Source organism: Thamnophis sirtalis, unplaced genomic scaffold, assembly GCF_051295495.1.
Source record: "Thamnophis sirtalis isolate CommonGarterSnake01/CBP01778 unplaced genomic scaffold, rThaSir2_p1.2 scaffold_13, whole genome shotgun sequence".
In the NCBI taxonomy this organism is placed as follows: domain Eukaryota; kingdom Metazoa; phylum Chordata; class Lepidosauria; order Squamata; family Natricidae; genus Thamnophis; species Thamnophis sirtalis.
In genome coordinates this window covers 48677133-48696823 of record NW_028261393.1, presented here as the reverse complement: position 1 = coordinate 48696823, position 19691 = coordinate 48677133, and positions in this window count along the sequence as shown.

Below are 19691 nucleotides of genomic sequence, written 5' to 3'. Positions count from 1 at the left end.
AATAAGGATACTTGTGATGTTTCCAAAGATGGATTGGTTTCCAAAGCTGAGCCTTATTTATTTATTTTTAATCAGCTATATATTCACATCTGGTGAATTGATGCTCAATCAATTGTTGTCTATAGAGGTCCATGAAGGGGAAGTCGGAGAAGCTCTCAATATGTCTTAGATGCAGTGAATCTGGTCTCCAGATATAGCAATGGCAAATAACTCAGCAATGATAATTTGACCATAATAATCATGATGAACAGATTGTGCCAAGTTTATTTATTTAAAAGGTCTCCCTGTATTCTTCTTTGGAGACCTTGTAGTGCCTCGAACAATTGATTGATGGTCTACTCCATCTGCAGTTAATCTGAGTGGGTGGCGGGGAGATGCTGGTTCTGTAGCCTTTTCCAACCAAGCAAAATCAAGGCAATATGCATGTAACCAGAGCATCTTTCCACCTTTCTATTTTCTTTCCCTTTACACTTATTCTGCCCTGCTGATTGGAGGCCCTCACCAGAGGTGGTATTCAGCCAGTTCTGACAGGTTCTGGGGAATCGGTAGCGGAAATTTTGAGTAGTTCGGAGAACCGGCAAATAGGCTGGCCATGCCCCTGCTGCCTCCCAGCTGATCTTCTTTTGTTGCGCTGCACAGGAGAACGGAGCTGGAAAGCAGGTTAGTGTGATGGAGAGCAATGGTGAAATTCATTTTTTTTACTACTGGTTCAGTGGGCGGGATAGGGGAAGGTTACTTGAAAATCTCCATTCCTACCCCACTCCAGGGGAAGGATATTGCAAAACCTCTATTCCCTACCTACTCTGGTATTTGCAGGTTCTCCAAACTACTCAAACCTTCTGCTACCGGTTCTCTAGAACCTGTCAGAACCTGCTGAATTTCACCCCTGGTGAAGAGGGAATGGGGATTTTGCAGTAATCTTCCCCCAGGTGTGGGGAGGGAATGGGGACTTTGCAGTATCCTTTCCCAGCCATGCCCACAAAACCACGCCCACAAAGCCACACCACGCCCACAAAGCCACACCCACAGAACCAGTAGTAAAAAAAAATTGGATCCCACCACTGGCCCCTCCCCATTTCTTTACCAGAAGTAAAGTCCAAGATTTGCAGCCACATTTATTTCTCAATGCACAGGCAGAAATTGGACAGTCCACATGCATTTCAAGCTTCAGCAATCTCTTTTGCATTTCTTTCCCTATTGTTAAAAGAAAATTAAAACTTTCCTCTTAATTCTTCCACCAAAGGAGTGATTCAGCTTTTCTTCTGGCCTGTGAACACTGATGAAAATAAACTGTACTTACTCCTGGACCCACCCGCCAGCAGTGCAGACCAAGAAAGAAGAACTAGTAGACGCCAGAAGGCGACTCTGTCTTAAATATTTTTATTCATTCGTTTATATTTATTTATATCATGCCCATATCATCTACGGTATTATATTCTATTTATATTCTGCATATATCATGTTTATGGCTATAGTGTTGTTATTATCATTCCCATCTTCTCTATTACCTCCTCCTATTGGTATCATTATTACAATTATTATTACAATTATTATTGTTGTTGATGTTGCTGTTGTTGTTGTTATTGTTATTCTATTGTTTTGCATGTACATTCACAGCTTCTGCATAAGAGATGCACTTGGCCAAATAGCTGTTCTGTTCTGTTCTGTTCTGTTCTGTTCTGTTCTCTTCTCTTCTCTTCTCTTCTCTTCTCTTCTCTTCTCTTCTCTTCTCTTCTCTTCTATTCTATTCTATTCCATTCCATTGCCCATTGCCCATTGCCCATTGCTCATTGCCTACTCTACTCTACTCTACTCTACTCTACTCTACTCTACTCTACTCTACTCTACTCTACTCTACTCTACTCTACTCTACTCTACTCTATGGGTGATATATAAATTTGGGTCACAACACCCTGCATGAACAAGACCATAAGATCCTCACTGTGTAGAACTGATTGTTCTGCAACCAAGCAGTTGATTGATTTACTCTTTTCATTCGTCCATGAATCGATTGTTGTCTGGCTCTTCTAAGAGCCCAGTCAATAGTTCTCTATTATTATTATTTTTTTACCATGTCTGTCCTCCGAAAATAGATTGGGAAAAAGCTTGATTAGCCCTCAGCCATCTACCATTTTTTATGGATGATTAGGGATTTCAGCCCAAGTCTTCCTGATCCAACTCCAACACTCCAGCAGTTATGAGTCTAGCCACAACATACTGCAAAACCCTCCCTTGGCTGTTATGGAAAGTACACCATCTGTCTACTCTATAAAGGGAGCTCCAGTGAAAGTCAGCAAAATAGAAGGAACTCCTAAGGTGCGGCTGGATGCAGACTCAGTTTGGGATTAAAAGGAGCTGGGCTGAAATTCCTCATTTGCTAGAAAATGTAGCCTCTGCTCTCTCTCTCTCTCTCTCTCTCTCTCTCTCTCTCTCTCTCTCTCTCTCTCTCTCTCTCTCTCTCTCTCTCTCTCTCTCTCTCTCTCTCTCCCCCTCCCTCCCTCTTTCTGTTTTCTGGTTCATAGTAAAGAACTATGTAAGTCAGATGGAGAGCCCAGGCTCTGTTTCTGTCTCGCTCCCCTTTCTCCGCCCTCCTTTCCCCCTCCCTCTCCCCTCCCTCCCTCTCTCTAATCCCTCTCTTTCCCCATCTCTTTCTCTCTCTGCTTTCTGGCTCCATCTCTCCCCCTCTCTCCTCCTCCTTCCCTCCCTCTCCCTCTCCCCTCCCTCCCTCTATCCCTCTCTCTAATCTCTCTCCCTTTCCCCATCTCTCTCTCTGTCTCTCTCTCTCTGTCTCTCTCTCTCTCTGTCTCTCTGTCTCTCTCTCTCTCTCTGCTTTCTGGCTCCATCTCCATCTCTCTCCTCCCTCTCTCCCCCCTTCTTCCCTCCCTCCCTCTCCCTCTCCCTCTCCCCTCCCTCCCTCTATCCCTTTCTCTCTGACAACTCCATTCCCTCTTCCCCCTAGGACAGTGATGGCAAAAATCTTTTTGGCACTAAGCGCTCAAACCAGAACGTATGTGCATACACATACATGTGTGTGCAGCGGAGACACTTGTATGCCTGTTTTTTTGGCCATTTTTGGCCATTTCAGGATGTTTTTTGGACCATTTTCTAATCCAAAAAAACATCCTGAAACTGGCCCAAAAACCAGCCTGGGAAACAGCCCAAAAACGGCCTGTTTTTTGATTGGTGTTTTTTTTTTTGGCCATGTTCCAGAGCTTTGGCGCCCATGAAGACCAGCTGGCCAGAAACAAGAAGAGCATCTGGCGATGGCACGCATACCCATAGAGAGGGCTCTGTGTGCCACTTCAGGCAGGTGAGCCATAGGTTTGCCATCATGATTCTAGGAGCTTTCAGGTTGCCTTGATACTGGCCCTGACTCCCATGCCGCCTCCTCCTCCTCCTCTTCCTCCTCCTCCTCCTCCTCTTCCTCCTCCTCCTCCTCCTCCTCCTCCTCCTCCTCTTCCTCCTCTGATTCAGCTGCTGGAGGGGCCAACACCACAAAAGCCACTCTGCGGTGGTTGGTGTCTTTTAACTTGCAACATATTTGATTCTTGTTTTTAATCTGACTCTTTTTTGAGTTATCTTTTTTTATATGGGTTTTAGGTTTTAATTATACACCGCGTTCAAACTGTGAATGAGATGGGCAGTCTCAACATTCAACAAACCAACAAATGAATTTTAAAAATGATCAAATAGAGGTTGGATAGATGCCTATCAGCGAAGATTTAATTTGAGTGCTTGACCTCCTCCGATTTTATTATTCAAAATTCTAAAATGCCACTCTCCTGAAATAATATGATAAACGCTGTTTGTTCTCTCCTTTCTTCCACTCCTATATATGCACTCACAAGAAAAATGTAGACGGACATCAACGTTTCATAATCAGGCAATACAGCTTCTCTTCTCTCTTTCACCTCCCTCTTCCTTTTATGCATTTCTATCTCACAGGCCATAAAACCCTGGCCTGGCTTTAGAAAAACAGTACTTTTAGTTAGATAATCATTTCATTTATGCATAAAAGATTACTTTTTTTTTTTGGAAATATATGAGCCGCTAAGGCAAGAAAGCAGAAACATCATAAACTTCCTTTTCTAGGAGACAGTTGCTTCACAAATGACCCCCCTCCAGCTTTGCTGTTTTAAAGTCAGAAAGTGGCACTTCAGAACTCAAGATTTAAAGCTTCTTTTTTATTCCCCCATACTAAAAAGTAATGAAAGCCTTTTATTATGCAGAGCCTATAAACATATTTGGGAATCAGTTCAAACGTGCAATGTCTTGAAATGTCACCGCTAACAGAACATAAAAGAATTTTTTATCAACTGAAATCCACTGGAGAAGTTTCAGTGGCCCAATATCTATTGACCGGTCACCATTAAAAAAAAACAACCATGACTTCTTTTTTTTTTTTTTACCTTTATGATTTCATTGGTTTGTAAAGCAGAGCTTTGAAAGAAAAATATCAGCCCGATATTTTTTTTAAAAAAAGGTAAGCATGGCATTAAAATTAAAGAGCAATCAAAGATTATGTGGGACTAAAAACATGATCTCCAGAGTGGACTTTTTATTTATTGTCTAAAGCAAAACTAGGAAGGAAGAAATTTCCCTTCCTGGTCACGGGGAAAGAATTGGGGTACTGTTGGAGTATTTTTACCAAATTGGGGTACCGTAACCAAACCTTTTCTTTAAGTCTTCATCCATTTCACTGCTCTGAGAAGCTAAATAGAAAAGAATAGAATAGAATAGAATTCTTTATTGGCCATGTGTGATTGGACACACAAGGAATTTGTCTTTGGTGCATAAGCTCTCAGTGCACATAAAGAAAAATAAAATAGAATGTATTCCTCAAGAATCGTAGGATACAACACTTAGTGATAGTCACAGGTTACTAATAAGAAGTCAAATCACACTAGGAAACAAATAAAACAATATAAATTGTATAGTCATAAGTGGAAAGAGATTGGAACTAGGAAGGATGAGAAGAAGAATAGTAATGCAGTCTTAGTAAATAATTTGACAGTGTTGTGGGAATAAGTTATGGATAGCAGAAAAGTCAAGGGTTACATATTATGAAGGAGTTGTTATAGCACAGAGGTCTTCAAACCTGGCAACTTTAAGACGTGTGGACTTCAACTCCCAGAATTCTCCAACCAGCATAGCAGAGAAGAGCAATGAAGATGATCAGGGGCCTGAAGAGTGAATTGTATGATGAACAATAGAACAGAAGTTGCCTTCAGAAGTTGTGGGAGCTACATCACTGGAGGCTTTCCAGAAGAGATTGGACTGCCATGAAATGGTGTAGGGTCTCCTGCTTGGGCAGGGGGTTGGACTAGATGACCTACAAGGTCCCTTCCAACTATCTGAACATCAAATAATATGTTTAACCTAATGAAGAGATGCCTTGGGAGTGACCTGATAACCATACTTGAAAGTTGTCACATGGAAGAGGGCATTGATTTATTCTCCCTAGCATCTGAGGGCAGGGCAAGAAGCAACAGGTCAAATCTCAACAAAAGGAGAACTACTCTGGAAATAAGGAGGGATTTCTTGACAGTGAGAATGGGCTACAGTGGCGCAGTGGTTAGAGTGCAGATTTTCTTTTCCCCAAGTTCTACAAAGTTCCTGAGTGGTTATAAGCACATGTTAAGTAGCACGAGAGACAAAGCAGAAGAACCTCTACAGAGTAAACTAATTGTGTGGTTATTTTTGTACCATATCATTATTTGTTTATACCCTGATATTTTTATGTTACTCATAGCTGTGAAGTGTCCAAAATAGGTTGGAACTGGGCAGATTCCCAACTGAATTAAGCACAAGCTAAGAGAATGAATTAAAGTCTATCAGCACCATGATCTCGAAATGCTCAGCTAAATAGGGTATGTATTGCTGTTTAATAGTGTCCCGAAGGGTTGAATCAACCAACGGTCTCAGGAAATAGCAAAATGCTCCTCAGAACATCAGAAGGACCAACTAAGTTACAACTGCTACCAACTGCTAACTAGTTGGTCTACTACAGTTGTTTCTGCCCCACCAAAAAAAAATTAGGTTGGCCAAACCCAAATTGGAAGAGATCCAGGTTTCCAACTCCATCCATGAAAAATCTTCTTATACCACCATACAATACAGGACTTCAATTAAAAAACAGAAAAGAACAGATTTGACATTATCAAATTTCAGAAGAGGCAAAGCCATCATGACAAGGTGAGAAATAATTGTCGAGAAATGTTCTCTTAAAGAAATCTACAACCCCTTTTACTTTTGTCCTATTCTGCCCCAAAGAGAAGCAGCTGCGGTTGTTTTGATATTTTCTCATTATTGCCCAAGGCCAATTTTTTCTTCTTCTCAAAACCGCATCTTGTAATTCAAAGCAGATTGAACAGAGTCTCTTGAGTGTCAAAGCAGAGATTTCAATTGAGTCATGCTTTTCTTGAAACAAGGGACGAAGTGACTCAGTGGCTAAGACGCTGAGCTTTGTCAATCAGAAAAGTTGGTAGTTCGGTGATTCGAATCCCTAGCGCCATGTAATGGAGTGAGCTCCTGTTACTTGTCCCAGCTTCTGCCAACCTAGCAGTTTAAAAGCATGTAAAAATGCAAGTAGAAAAATAGGGACCACTTTGGTGGGAAGGTAAAACAGAGTTCTGCGTGCCTTCGGTGTTTAGTCATGCACCAGAGGTGGGTTCCTACCAGTTTGCACCTATACGGTAGAACCGGTTTGTCAAATCTACTGAACCGGTTAGAAGAGGTTCCACCAGTGGACTCGGAAAGCAGGCCACACCTACAGAAGAGATTCCAAAAAATTTTGAAACCCAGCACTGGTCCTTGGATATGATTATTCTACACTATCAAGCTCATATTTATAAAACTCAGTGCCTCTGTGAAAGGTAAGGATGACTACTGCGTTTGTGGTGCAATCAGAACGTTGCGTGTGTTGAAGTTGTTTTAACGCAAACCAAAGATGCCTTTTAAAAAACAAGTTTACATCGTATTCTTATGAATGCCAGTGCTGTGTGTGAGGTAATTTAAGGTGGTTCTGACAAGTGTCATTGCCATCTTCATATCCAGTCACATGGGCGGCAAGCCACTCCCATCCGGTCACATGGGCAGCAAGCCACTCCCACAAAGGAGGCCACACCCACAGAGTAGGTTCGAACAATTTTTGAAACCCACCACTTGTCATGCACTATGAAGCGGTATATAAGTGCTATTGATATTGCTATTAAAACTGAGATTTTCCACATGCCTGCCTGATGGAGAAATTATAATTTGTTGGTGCAGATGCTGAACTAAGCACATTCCAAGAACGAGCTCCAAGATTCTGCTATCTGAGAAGTAATCCACTGCTCCAGCAATCAATACACATGCAAGCTTTAGATCATCTTGTCTTCCTGCGCTTGCTTTTCTTGGCATAATCCAGGCTTGATGTCCAATTCCACACTCCCTTTGATTCAGATATTCCCCCATTTTTCACTTTGGAAAGTTCCTGAAGAACTGAAAAGTCATGCCCAGCAAGAAACAACAACAAAAACAACAATAACAAAGGATGGAAGGAAAACTTCCTATTAGCCAAAAAAATTAAAAGATGATTTTTCCTGGGGAAGAAAGCGATGGCAAATCTAGACAGCATACTAAAAAGCAGAGACACCACCCTGCCAACAAAAGTGCATCTAGTCAAGGCTATGGTTTTCTCAGTTGCAATGTATGGCTGTGAAAGTTGGACCATAAGAAAAACTGAGTGCCCAAGAATGGAGGCCTTTGAACTCTGGTGCTGAAGAAAACTCCTGCGAATCCCTTGGACTGCAAGGCCATCAAACTGGTCAGTCCTAGAGGAGATCAGCCCTGACTGCTCTTTAGAAGGCCAGATCCCGAAGATGAATCTCAAATACTTTGGCTAATGAGAAGGAAGGACTCCCTGGAGAACAGCCTAATACTGGGAAAGATTGAGAGCAAAAGAAGAAGGGGATGGCAGAGAATGAGGTGGCTGGATGGAGTCACCGAAGCAGTAGTCCTGAGCTTAATTGGACTCCAAAGGATGGTAGAGAACAGGAAGGCCTGGAGGAACGTGGTCCATGGGGTTGTGATGGGTCGAACATGACTTTGCAACTAAAACAACAAAACTGACATTGCCATTTAAGCAAGATGAATCTGCATCATTTCCCCCTCCCTCCAAAAAAAGAAAAATGGCATAATGTTTAGACTTCTATGTTGCAGGGATTCCTCCCAAGAGAAGCAGATTGTTCGTTTCTCGGAATGATATCAAGCTCAGAGCCATAGTAAACATTTACCTTCAGGAATCAGCTACAACGTCAGAAGACGCAGGAGAGTTCTCTCCCTTGTAACCTTAGTGTAATCGCGCACACCATATCTTGAAAGTGCAAATTGCACGCACGGAGAATGGATTGGTATAGGGTTCTAATTAACTTGCACGCCCTCTGATAAGGGTGCTTTATAATCTCCTGGAACAAATAACATTTGCCTAAGGCCTCAGTCACTCTTGTCTTCTGATGGCTTCTGTTTCATTTAATGATTTTGTGGCAGCATTGCCATGGCAATTTCCAGCTAAGAGACCAATATTTTATTCTATTCTGTAGGTACCCCAAACCCCTCTGGACTGTTTTTTTGCTGTGACTTGAAATGCCTGATACTTTTTAACTCCTAATCAATATCCATTTATGTCTAACAGTCCTGTTTTCAAGATCCATGTCTCTTTGACCTATATTACAACTCTTGCTGGGCTTAAGGGCACTTCAAGTAGTGTGGCAACCATCAAAGGATTGTGGGGTGGGGTTGGTTTAATTACTTGCAGCCACACATTCACCAGCATCAATGAATGCTTAATCAAGATAGCTGTTTATGAATGTATTTTTGTAGTGGGGAGGGAGAAGGAAGAAAACAAATGATTAACGACACATGCCCACATCTAAAATTGTGGGACAGGATAGGCCGAATGTCAATGGAAAGATGGCCTCCCAAAGCTCTTTCACATGACATATGGAAATCCAATTTTCTGTGAAAGGCAGAAATACTGTATATAGCCAACTTGGAGAGGTGCTAGATGCAATCTTTGGTGACTTTGGAGAAAGTTGTGATGACCAGGGGCATGGCACAGAGGCAACACAGCAGGGGTGGGATTCAGCCAGTTCGCACCTATTCGGGAGAACCGGTTGGTAACTTTCTAAGCAGTTCAGAGAACCAGTTGTTGGAAGAAATCTTTTGTTTTTTCCCACTTTGCAGGGCTAATCCTGTAAGGAAAGTGGGAAGGAAACATTCTGGTGTTGTTTCTAGCCTGATCTTTATTGCCCTGGTTACAGAAATTGCCTCTCCAGTTAACCTTTATTACCATTGTAACAAGTAAGGTGACGTGCCCATCGACCTGAGTGACATTGACTTGGCCACACCCACATGATCACATGACCACTGAGCCCCACCTACGCAGCTGGACATTAGGGCCGAGAACTGGTTGGTAAATTATTTGAATCCCACCACCATCAGTCAGCTGATAGTTCAAACTCCCCTTTATTGCTCCAGCTTTCTCCCAAATGCTCCCACGTTTATGGCAATTCCCAGAGCAAAATCCTCACTCACACAGACCTCCAGAAGTCTCAGGCTTCGAGTAGTCCAGCAAAACACTTTTAGCAGAATGGCTTCAAGGAAAGAAGTCCAGAGAGGCAAGGGAACATGATAATGAGTTCCACGAAGCAAAGGAGCAAGGCAATGATAAGGCAAGATGTCCAGCAAATTCCAGACATCAGCAACGGCACCCAAAACTCCAGGAATTCAGCGCTTGTTCCCAACAAACACCCCTCCCCAGAGCATCTACTTAAGTCTCAGTCCCCAGGTGTGTCTTTTAAAAGTAGCGGGACAGTCTCCTCCTGAGTCGTCGGGTCAGCCTGCACTGTTCTTGCCTTCTCTCCACTCTCCATGCTCAGGGATCAGGAGGGGGTGGTTCTTGCTTGTCACCTGAGCTCTGTTGCTCCTCATCTCCACTGCCTGCCTTCTTTTCTGTCTCTTCTTGGTCATCCTGCCCCTGTTCCTCCCTGCTGGCAAGCCATCCCAAACCCGAGGAACCTGAGGCTGCCTCCTGGACCTCTGTCGGCCCCAGCTCCGGCTCATCCTCTTCCACAGATTCAGGCTCTGACAGGCCCATGACAAACATTTACTCAATCACTTCTGAGTAATTTACTTTATTGTTCCTTCCCCATGGACAGAATCTTGCAAAACTAAAGCAACTATTTGCATCACTATAGACATACTTTGAGAACTGCTAGAGGAGAACCATGTCATCCCTCTTCCTCCTTATCAAACTATCCATGGTTTGCTGTCTCTTTCCCTATGCAATACAGCCTGTGCCTGCTGGAAATCCAGACATCAATCCACCACAGTCTGTGCCAAAGGCTACAGACAAATGTGAGCATGGCTGAGAAAGAAATGGTCAGAGCTAAAGAGGGAAGACTGGACATGGGTAGAGCAAAATAGGCAGGATATAGATCAGAGGTAAGTTTCAAAGCTTGCACTGTCCGAAGACATCACTGTGGTCATGTGGCCAGCATGACTAAATGCCAAAGGCACACAGAACGCTGCTACCTTTCCACCAAAGGTGGTCCCTATTTTTCTACTTGCATTTTTTACATGTTTTCGAACTGCTAGGTTGGCAGAAGCTGGTACAAGTAATGGGAGCTCACTCCGTTACACAGCTCTAGGGATTCAAACTGCTGAACTGACAACCTTTCTGATCAACAAGTTCAGGGTCTTAGCCACTGAGCCACTGCATCCCTTAATAATGAACTTTAACTTCCAGTTTATATAGTCAACAGGGATGGGTATTGGATGCTGTAGTTCAGTAACATCGAAAATACCCAGATTGCTCTCTCCCAGTATATATTAATATTTCATAAATTAAATATATGAATAATTAAAATAAATATTCTTCCCTTGGCAGAAATCCATCCAGATGTCTCCAAGATACATTCATACTTATTTTGTTTTCCATTACCCCTTTTGTTATTGTTCTTAAACAAGATAAACTTTTCTGCAACACCAATACCAAATAAGGATTGGGATTAATGGTGTCTTTGTATCCCTTCATCATTTCTGCATTTTTCATTGGATGAAAATACATTGGATGTGACCCATGTCCCTTTTATAATGATAAATGCAGGTAGGAACTTGACTTAGATTAGAATTCTGACATGTCTTAACTATGGGGGCCCATCTCAGCCATAGCTGTCACTTATAGGTACTGTACCGACTAGGCAAGTTTTCAAAATTCTGAATTTCTTCTCCGAGTTTGACTGCCCAAATTACCCGGCCTTGTTTGAGGAGCCATAATGATGCATTAGGACTTTCCTATTATTCTACTTCTCATTATTGGATTTTATATATCGTACAGGCATGCAGAGTTATGCTATACTAATCACAAGAAACTCTTTTCTGCTCCCCTAGTAAAAATTCCTATTGTAACAATATTTCAAATGATTAACAGCTGGTAAATCCACCGATATGTATTGATAAAACACAGTCCCCTGCAAAAAAAGAGTCAGATGAAAGTACTTTTTATCAGCATGTAATTCATCCGGCATTGTAATTCAGTTCTGGTCATCACAATATATAAAAAAAGATGTCGAGAAGCTGGAAAGAGTGCAAGGAACAGCAACAAGAATGATTAGGAGACTGGAAGCTTATCCTACGAAGAAAGGTTGCAGGAATTAGATATGTCTAGGACAGGGATGTCAAACTGGTGGACCTGTCAGAGTTTGTTGCAGAAAAATCAAATCCAGAAAGCACACACAGGTAACTGACTCAACTGGATTCATTAACTTCTTTATATACATAATAGCAGAGGAATAAATGTACAATACCAACAGCAGATTCTTCCAATGGGGTAGAAGTTACAAGCAAAATACAAGCAGGAGAGAATAGTTTCATCTCAGAGTTTAGAGCAGTCTTAAGTTTCAGTTTTAATTCTTTGTACAGACTCAGAAGGGTGCAGGCTAAACCACGGCCTATCCCCTAGCTGATTCAGCTCTCATTGATCGACCTTGTTGCTGTGCCTATTCATTGGCTGACCTTGTTATCATGTCTTTCCCAGTCATGAATATTCTAACAGGCCCGATGTGTCATACACAGGCCATGCCCACCCCAACTCCTCGAGTGGGAAATACATTGCAAAATGTCATGTGACAGCAACGTGACACACTGAGTTTGACACCCATGGTCTAGGGTTATGTCCAATGAAAAGAAGGACTAGGAGAGACCTGATGGCAGTGTTCCAATATTTGAGGGGCTCCTACAAACTATTTGAGGTGGTCAAACTATCTTCCAAAGCAACAAAAAGGCAAGGCAAGAAACAATGGATGAAACTAACCAAGGAGAGAAGCAATCTAGAACTAAGAAGAAATTTCCTAACAGTGAGAGCAATCAAGCAATAGAACCATTTCCTTCAGAAGTTTGAATTTGAATTTGAATTTGTTTATTATTTATAGGCCGCCCTTTTCCCTGAGGGGACTCAGGGCGGCTTACAATTTATGGGGAGGGGAATACAAAACAATAAGACATAAGCAACACATAAGTAAAAATAGAACACAACATTCATTCATCATTCGGGTGGGGACGGATTACAATCTTTATCCCCAGGCCTGACGGGATAGCCAGGTCTTGAGGGCTGTACGGAAGGTCTGGACGGTGGTGAGGGTACGAATCTCCATGGGGAGATCGTTCCAAAGGGTCGGAGCTACTACTGAAAAGGCTCTCCTCCGCGTAGTTGCCAGTCGACACTGACTGGCGGATGGAACTCGGAGGAGTCCTAATCTGTGTGATCTGATAGGTCTTAGGGAGGTAATTGGCAGGAGGCGGTCTCTCAAGTACTCAGATCCACTACCATGGAGGGCTTTATGGGTGGTAAGTAGCACCTTGAAGCGCACCCGGAGATCAACGGAGATGGATACTCCATCACTGGAGGCTTTCAAAAAGAGACTAGACAATCATTTATCTTAAATTGTGCTCAAACAGGGAATTGGACCCAAAGACCTCTTAGATCCCTTCCAACTCTATTATTCTATGTTCTATTTTGTGCCGTATATGGATCAGATAGAGCACAAAATAAATTTGATGCAATTTTATGTATCTGATTAGATTCCTCTTCTCTGTCTCCACCCTTCTCAACGATAGACTTTGTTATACTGCTGCAGCAGTAAAAAGGCAACTAAAACAGAAATAATAATAATAATAACACCCCATCAATTAATACTTTTTTTCAACGGAAGTGTTATGTTGTGCAAAACCTCAATTAGTAATATGCAAAAATAGAACATTTGGTTGGTTTCATTTAAGGATTTCCTTAAATTTGATGGCAATTACAATCTAATCTCTACTTCAGATCAGGAAGTAATAAAACATGCATAATAGATTCCAAAAGGCTGTTAAAATAATTACCTTCTAGAATGGATAAAGGAAAAGATTTCTTAGAAATTAATAAATTGGGTTTAGTAGTCATTGGTTTTTTTAAAAAAAAACCTTTCTTTTTTTTTTAGAAGAGTTAATTTTTAAAAGAGAAAAAGAGAGAAGTGAATGAGTGTATACATTTTCTTTCTGTCTTAATTTTAAATAATCTGTTCAGTAAGACTGAGGATTAAGCTGGGTATTACTCAAGATTTGTGAATGTTTCTGCATTTTTAAAAAGGGCACAGAGTTGCACCGAATGGATTTGTGATGAATAAATTGTGACACATAAAATAGATAACGAAGTAAATACAAATAAAATGGATACGGACTGGAAGTACATCTGTTCAGGCCTCCATTGTAAACCTTAAGTTCAAAATTGTTGGTTCAGTCGTCGGAGAAATAATGGGAACAGCTCACACACAGACACACACAAGCAAACACACATGGACATGCACACACCACAACAGAATTTTCAGTAACTAACGAACCTGATGACTCCTCCCCTAAGCATCTGTTGATTAACTCATGTAAACAGAGCTAAGTGAATGACTGAACCATTTACAGAAGCAAAACAATTCATTACAGAGATGACACCTTTAGCTCATGGCAGTCAATTAGTGAAGCAAAGGAATTGTGTCACAAAAGGTACGGCGAACACACAAAGCAGAATCTCCTGATGAGATTTCGCCATTATTGATTCCCAGATCCATTTGTGATTTCTTCAGAGAAAATGCATCGTTGTTTTGTTTTTTTTCCTAAATGTAGCTGGATGGAGTGGCCAAAGGGATTGAACTTCTATTTTTTAAGAGGACTGGTGAACATGCTACAAAATGGTCTTGTTTGTTTATAGCCCAGGACTAAAGTAAAAGGGAAAACATCCCCTATTAACATCTCTGAAAATTGAGGATACAGGATCAAAGTGATGGAAGGAATCATAGCAATGCACAATCTATGGATGAAAGGAGTAGTTAGAGAAAGAGAGAGTGATGATACAGATATAGATAGATAGATAGATAGATAGATAGATAGATAGATAGATAGATAGATGATGATGGATAGATGGATAGATGGATATGATAGATAGATAGATGGATATGATAGATAGATAGATAGATAGATAGATAGATAGATAGATAGATAGATAGATAGATAGATAGATAGATAGATAAGATAGATAGATAGATAGATGATGATGATGATGATGATGATGATGATGATGATGATGATGGATAGATGGATAGATGGATAGATGGATAGATGGATAGATGGATAGATGGATGGATAGGTAGATAGATAGATAGATAGATAGATAGATAGATAGATAGATAGATAGATAGATAGATAGGATAGATAGATAGATAGATAGATAGATAGATAGATAGATAGATAGATATGATAGATAGATAGATAGATATGATAGATAGATAGATAGATAGATAGATAGATAGATAGATAGATAGATAGATAGATAGATAGATAGATAGATAGATAGATAGATAGATGAATTTCCTAGTACTGTCCATAATCCCCACGTTTTCTGCTGGATTCTTGTCTAATTATTAACCAAGTTGTACATACTTACTATAGCCTTTATTGTCATTGTACAAAATAAACACAACAAAATTGGTTTTAGCCCACTGGTGTAGTTCATGACAACAAATACAAACAACATAAATAGTATAAAGAATAATCCCAATGCAAGTAATTAGGGGAAAAGAAAAGGAAAGAACAAAAAAAACCTAGTCATATGTTTTTGCATGCGCATAGAGTGATTGTGGTTGTGTTTAAGAGTCTGACAGCCCAAGGATGGAAACTATTTTTAAACCTATTTGTTCGGCTGGCTATGCTTCGATGTCTTCTGCCCGATGGTAGAAGTGCAAAGAGACACTGACCAGGGTGTGAATCATGTCTGAGTATCTTCCTTACTCGGCTAAAGCAGTGAGACCTGGCGATGTCACCCAGTGGTGTCAGAGGGCAACCAATGGTTTCTTGTGCCAAATTGATCACTCTCTGTAGCGCCTTCCTGTCTGCAGCAGTTAAACCATCATACCATACTGTAATGCAGTAACTGAGGACATTTTCTATGGTGGACCAATAGAAAGAGGTCATCAGTCATTGTTTCACCTGATTTTTTTCGCAGGACTCTAAGGAAATGAGGTCTCTGTTGGGCCTTTCCAATCACTGTTTTTCCAGGTGAGATCTTGACTAATAAGCACTCCCAAGAATTTAAAGGAGGAAACCACCTCCCCACATCCTCCCTCAATATACAGTGGGGCAGGTTCCTCTCTGTGCTTCCGGAAATCTAGCACCATCTCCTTTGTCTTACTAGTATTTAGATGTAAGTTGTCTATTTATTAACCAAGTTGTACTTATGCTTCACATCCGAATAAATACAAGCAGACTTTTGTTTAGAAGTCCGCTGAACTTCACCCAACCAAAATGAAAGATAAACTGAGATTACAGAAAATTTCCCAGGGAGAGGGTGTGCTAGTAGGGGTAACAATGACGGCTTAACCAATTGATACTTGGTAAATGAGTATTTGATCACTGGTCACCCATATCCTGGCAGGTCCTATTTGGTGTGAAAATATTTTGTGAGAGCAATTGTAGTAGCCTTCTCCAATTCCATCTCTAGTTTTGAATGGGGGATAGTTTTAAAGTGGGACAGACAATTTGCAATAAGGGAAGCTTGACAGTGTCAGGTAAACTAACTTTTTAAAGATATTGTTTTATTCACAGTCTTTTATCCCCCAACAGAGCTATCTTCTCTGAGAAATAAGACAACTATCTGCAGTTCTAATTAAGGAAATGCTTCCATGTATATAATATTCAAATACCAACATATTCTCAGTACCACGTGAGATGCCTTAGATTCAAACCCCAATAATTATTTTAAAATGTAGCTTTTAAAAAGAAGAAAAAAGAGTGGTGGGAAGGATGAATATGCCAGGAAAATGAAAGGAAATAATATATATTTGTGGAGGTTCTTTTTAAAGTGTGGGTTTGCAACTGCTGGGAGTGCAGCATGGAAATATCATATTTTGCTAGAGTTAGTAGAATATGTGAATTTCCACGTTGTGTTTGCATTACGGTATTCGCACATTATATGATTTCCAACAAAAGCTACCCAATGTGATGAAATATATAATTTGCTCATTTAAAAAAAAATCCATATTGTGCATGGATTATAGAAATAGTCTCTCTCTTTTCCCCCTTTTCACATTCAAGCCGATATTTTCTATAATTTTTCACTGCATGCTTTTCATCCAAAAAGCAATGTTTATAATAGAATGAAACAAAGGCTTAAGGGAGGGAGGGAAGCCTGCATTTCATAGTCACGTGCTTTCGGTTTTCTAAATCCTTCCTTCTGCTCCTTAATCCAACCTAAAGAAAGGATTTCTTTGGAAAAATTTGACCACTTATCTCCTGCCAGCACAGATTTCGGATACTGTTGAAAGCAGTAAAATGCATAGCTGAAGTGTGGAATTCGCTTTCATCAGATGTAGTGATGGGTATCAGATTAGATGATTTTAAAAGAGAGCTGGATAAAGTTGATGAAGGAGCAAAAAATACCTTGGGTGGCTGTTTAGTATATCCGGCATCAGACGGAACGTATGTGAAAGATAATTTTGGGGCCACAAGAATGGAAAATGTCTCCTGCTCTGTGGTGTATCTTTGACTGTATCTAGGGTTCTCCTCCATGACTGGCTCTGTTTTACTTCATTCCAGGAAGGGAAAATGGAATAAAATAAATATATACTCTGAAGAAAGAAGAAGTGTGAAGACTTGAGGGCATCCTTTAAAGACAAGAATTATTTCAGCAAAAAAAATGGTTTTACGGTTGCCCCAGAGGGCAGTTCTCAATCTGTTTTAAATTACCGGAAAGCCGATAATCAAGTGATCATTAGAAGAACTTACGTAATTAATGATTTAGAGTTAATGGTCCAGATTAGTACTGATCTCTTCTTCACCAGAGATTTTGAAGCAGGATTTGGAAGGCCGTTTTTTTTTGGAATACTTACCGCTGGATTCCCACTATTGAGAAGACACTAGGATCAAAATGATGATGTTCGACTTAAAAGGGAAAGGTTCCCCTCGCACATATGTGCTAGTCGTTCCCGAGTCTAGGGGGGGTGCTCATCTCCGTTTCAAAGCTGAAGAGCCAGCACTGTCCGAAGACGTCTCTGTGGTCATTTGGCCTGCATGACTAAATGCCGAAGACGCACGGAACACTGTTACCTTCCCATCAAAGGTGGTTCCTATTTTTTTACTTGCATTTTTACATGCTTTCGAACTGCTAGGTTGGCAGAAGCTGGGACAAGTAACGGGAGCTCACTCCGTTACGCGGCACTAGGGATTCGAACCACGGAACTGCCAACCTTTCTGATTTTTGGGAAACCATCCAAATATAGGTAGTTGACTTACCACAGTTCATTTAGTGACTATATGAAGTTACAACGACACTGAAAAAAAAAAGATTTATGACAATTTTTTACACTTTGTTTCACATTGCAGCATCCCCAGTTCAGATGATTGGTAAGTGATTTGCATTTATGACGGTTGCAGTGTCCTGGGGTCGTGTAATCCCCTTTTGCAACCTTCTGAGGAGCAAAGTCAATGGGGAAGCCAGATTCACTTAACAACCATGTTACTAACTTAACAACTGCAGTGATTCGCTTAACAATGGTGACAAGAAAGGTTGCAGAACAGGACAAAACTCACTTAATAAATTTTTTGTTTACCAACAGAAAGGCTCAAGCTTGGTCATAAATTGAGGACTACGCAAACTAGAGCATATGAAACTGTTTATAATGGCATAGACCTTCAGGTTTCTCGTGAGGACCTCGTCTTTAACATGGTCCCCATTTTTATTCTCAGAACAGCATCTTTGATCATTAGCCTAACATCTGGTTGCAAATTTCAACCCAGGTTGCCTCGTTCTAAGCGCAACACGCGATGAATTTTGGCATCTGAATTCTCTCAGCCTCGCAAAACTGTGAAATAGAAAATTAATAATCAATTCATAACAAAACAGAACACTCACTACATGTGTTGGCAAGGAAGTACTTTTGCCTGTGTCTCAAGACGATGATGCATTATACATAAACCTACCATCCTGGCAAAGAACAAAATTTAAAACAAACTAAATGAACTGCTCATCAATAGTAATTAGGCCACACTTCTATTTATAATTAATCTATTAATATGCAGTAAACAAATATGTGCTGAGAAAGAAAACAGCAGTGAAGTTCATCTCTAGAAACCTCCTAGGTTGTAGGCACATTTGAGACATCTTTCATATGTTTCCATCGATGTCAGTTGCCCTGTTTCTTCTCAGACGGGAGAGATACCATCTCAAGTGAGAGGAGGAGATGGGATTAGAACAGGGATCAGAATATGCTCATATGGTATAGCCCCTGTAGAGATGGGGTTCTTTTAATTGATTTGACAGCAGCCCACACAAAATGAAAGAGGGACAGTTTGGTGATCCATAATACTGAGACGTTTACGGCATATTATACATAAATGAACATTAAGGAAAGTGAAATGATCTAAGAACTGGAGGCTAAGATATACGACGAACAGTTGCAGGAACTGGGCATGGCTAGTCTAGTGAAGAGAAGCACCAGGGGAGATGATAGCCCTCTTCCAATATTTGAAGGGCTGTCACAGAGAGGAGGAACTCAACCTATTTTCCAAAGCACCTGAAGGAAGAAATAACGGACAGAAACTGATCAAGGAGAAATTCAACCTGGAAATAAGGAGAAATTGTCTGACAGTGAGAGCAATCGACCAATGGGACAGAAGTTGCCTTCAGAAGTTGTAGGAGCTTCAACACTGGAAGCTTTCAAAAAGAGATGGGATTGCCATCTGTCAGAAATGGTGTAGGGTCTCTTGCTTGGGTGGGGAGGTCAGAGTAGATGACCTACAAGGTCCCTTCCAACTCTGTTATTTTGTTAAGGAAAACCTTGTCAAGAATAAAATGGGTGTCGTGAAGCTTCTGTAAGATTTGCCCTTCTTTCTCACCCTAGAGAAGCTGAATCTTGAATAGCTGAATTATCTGTTTGGTTGCAGCTGATGTCATGCACCATCATACCTTCTAAGTTTTCCTTGCAGACAATAAAATGAGGGGTCCTTGGTGTTTTTCTGAACTTGATTGTTTTCTTGCAGCTGTTTCATCACCTAAACTAGGTAAAAGCATCAGTGCTGTTATGATGTTATAATTAGGGGTAAGTTCTGGCTTCTTCTACTGCCGGTTC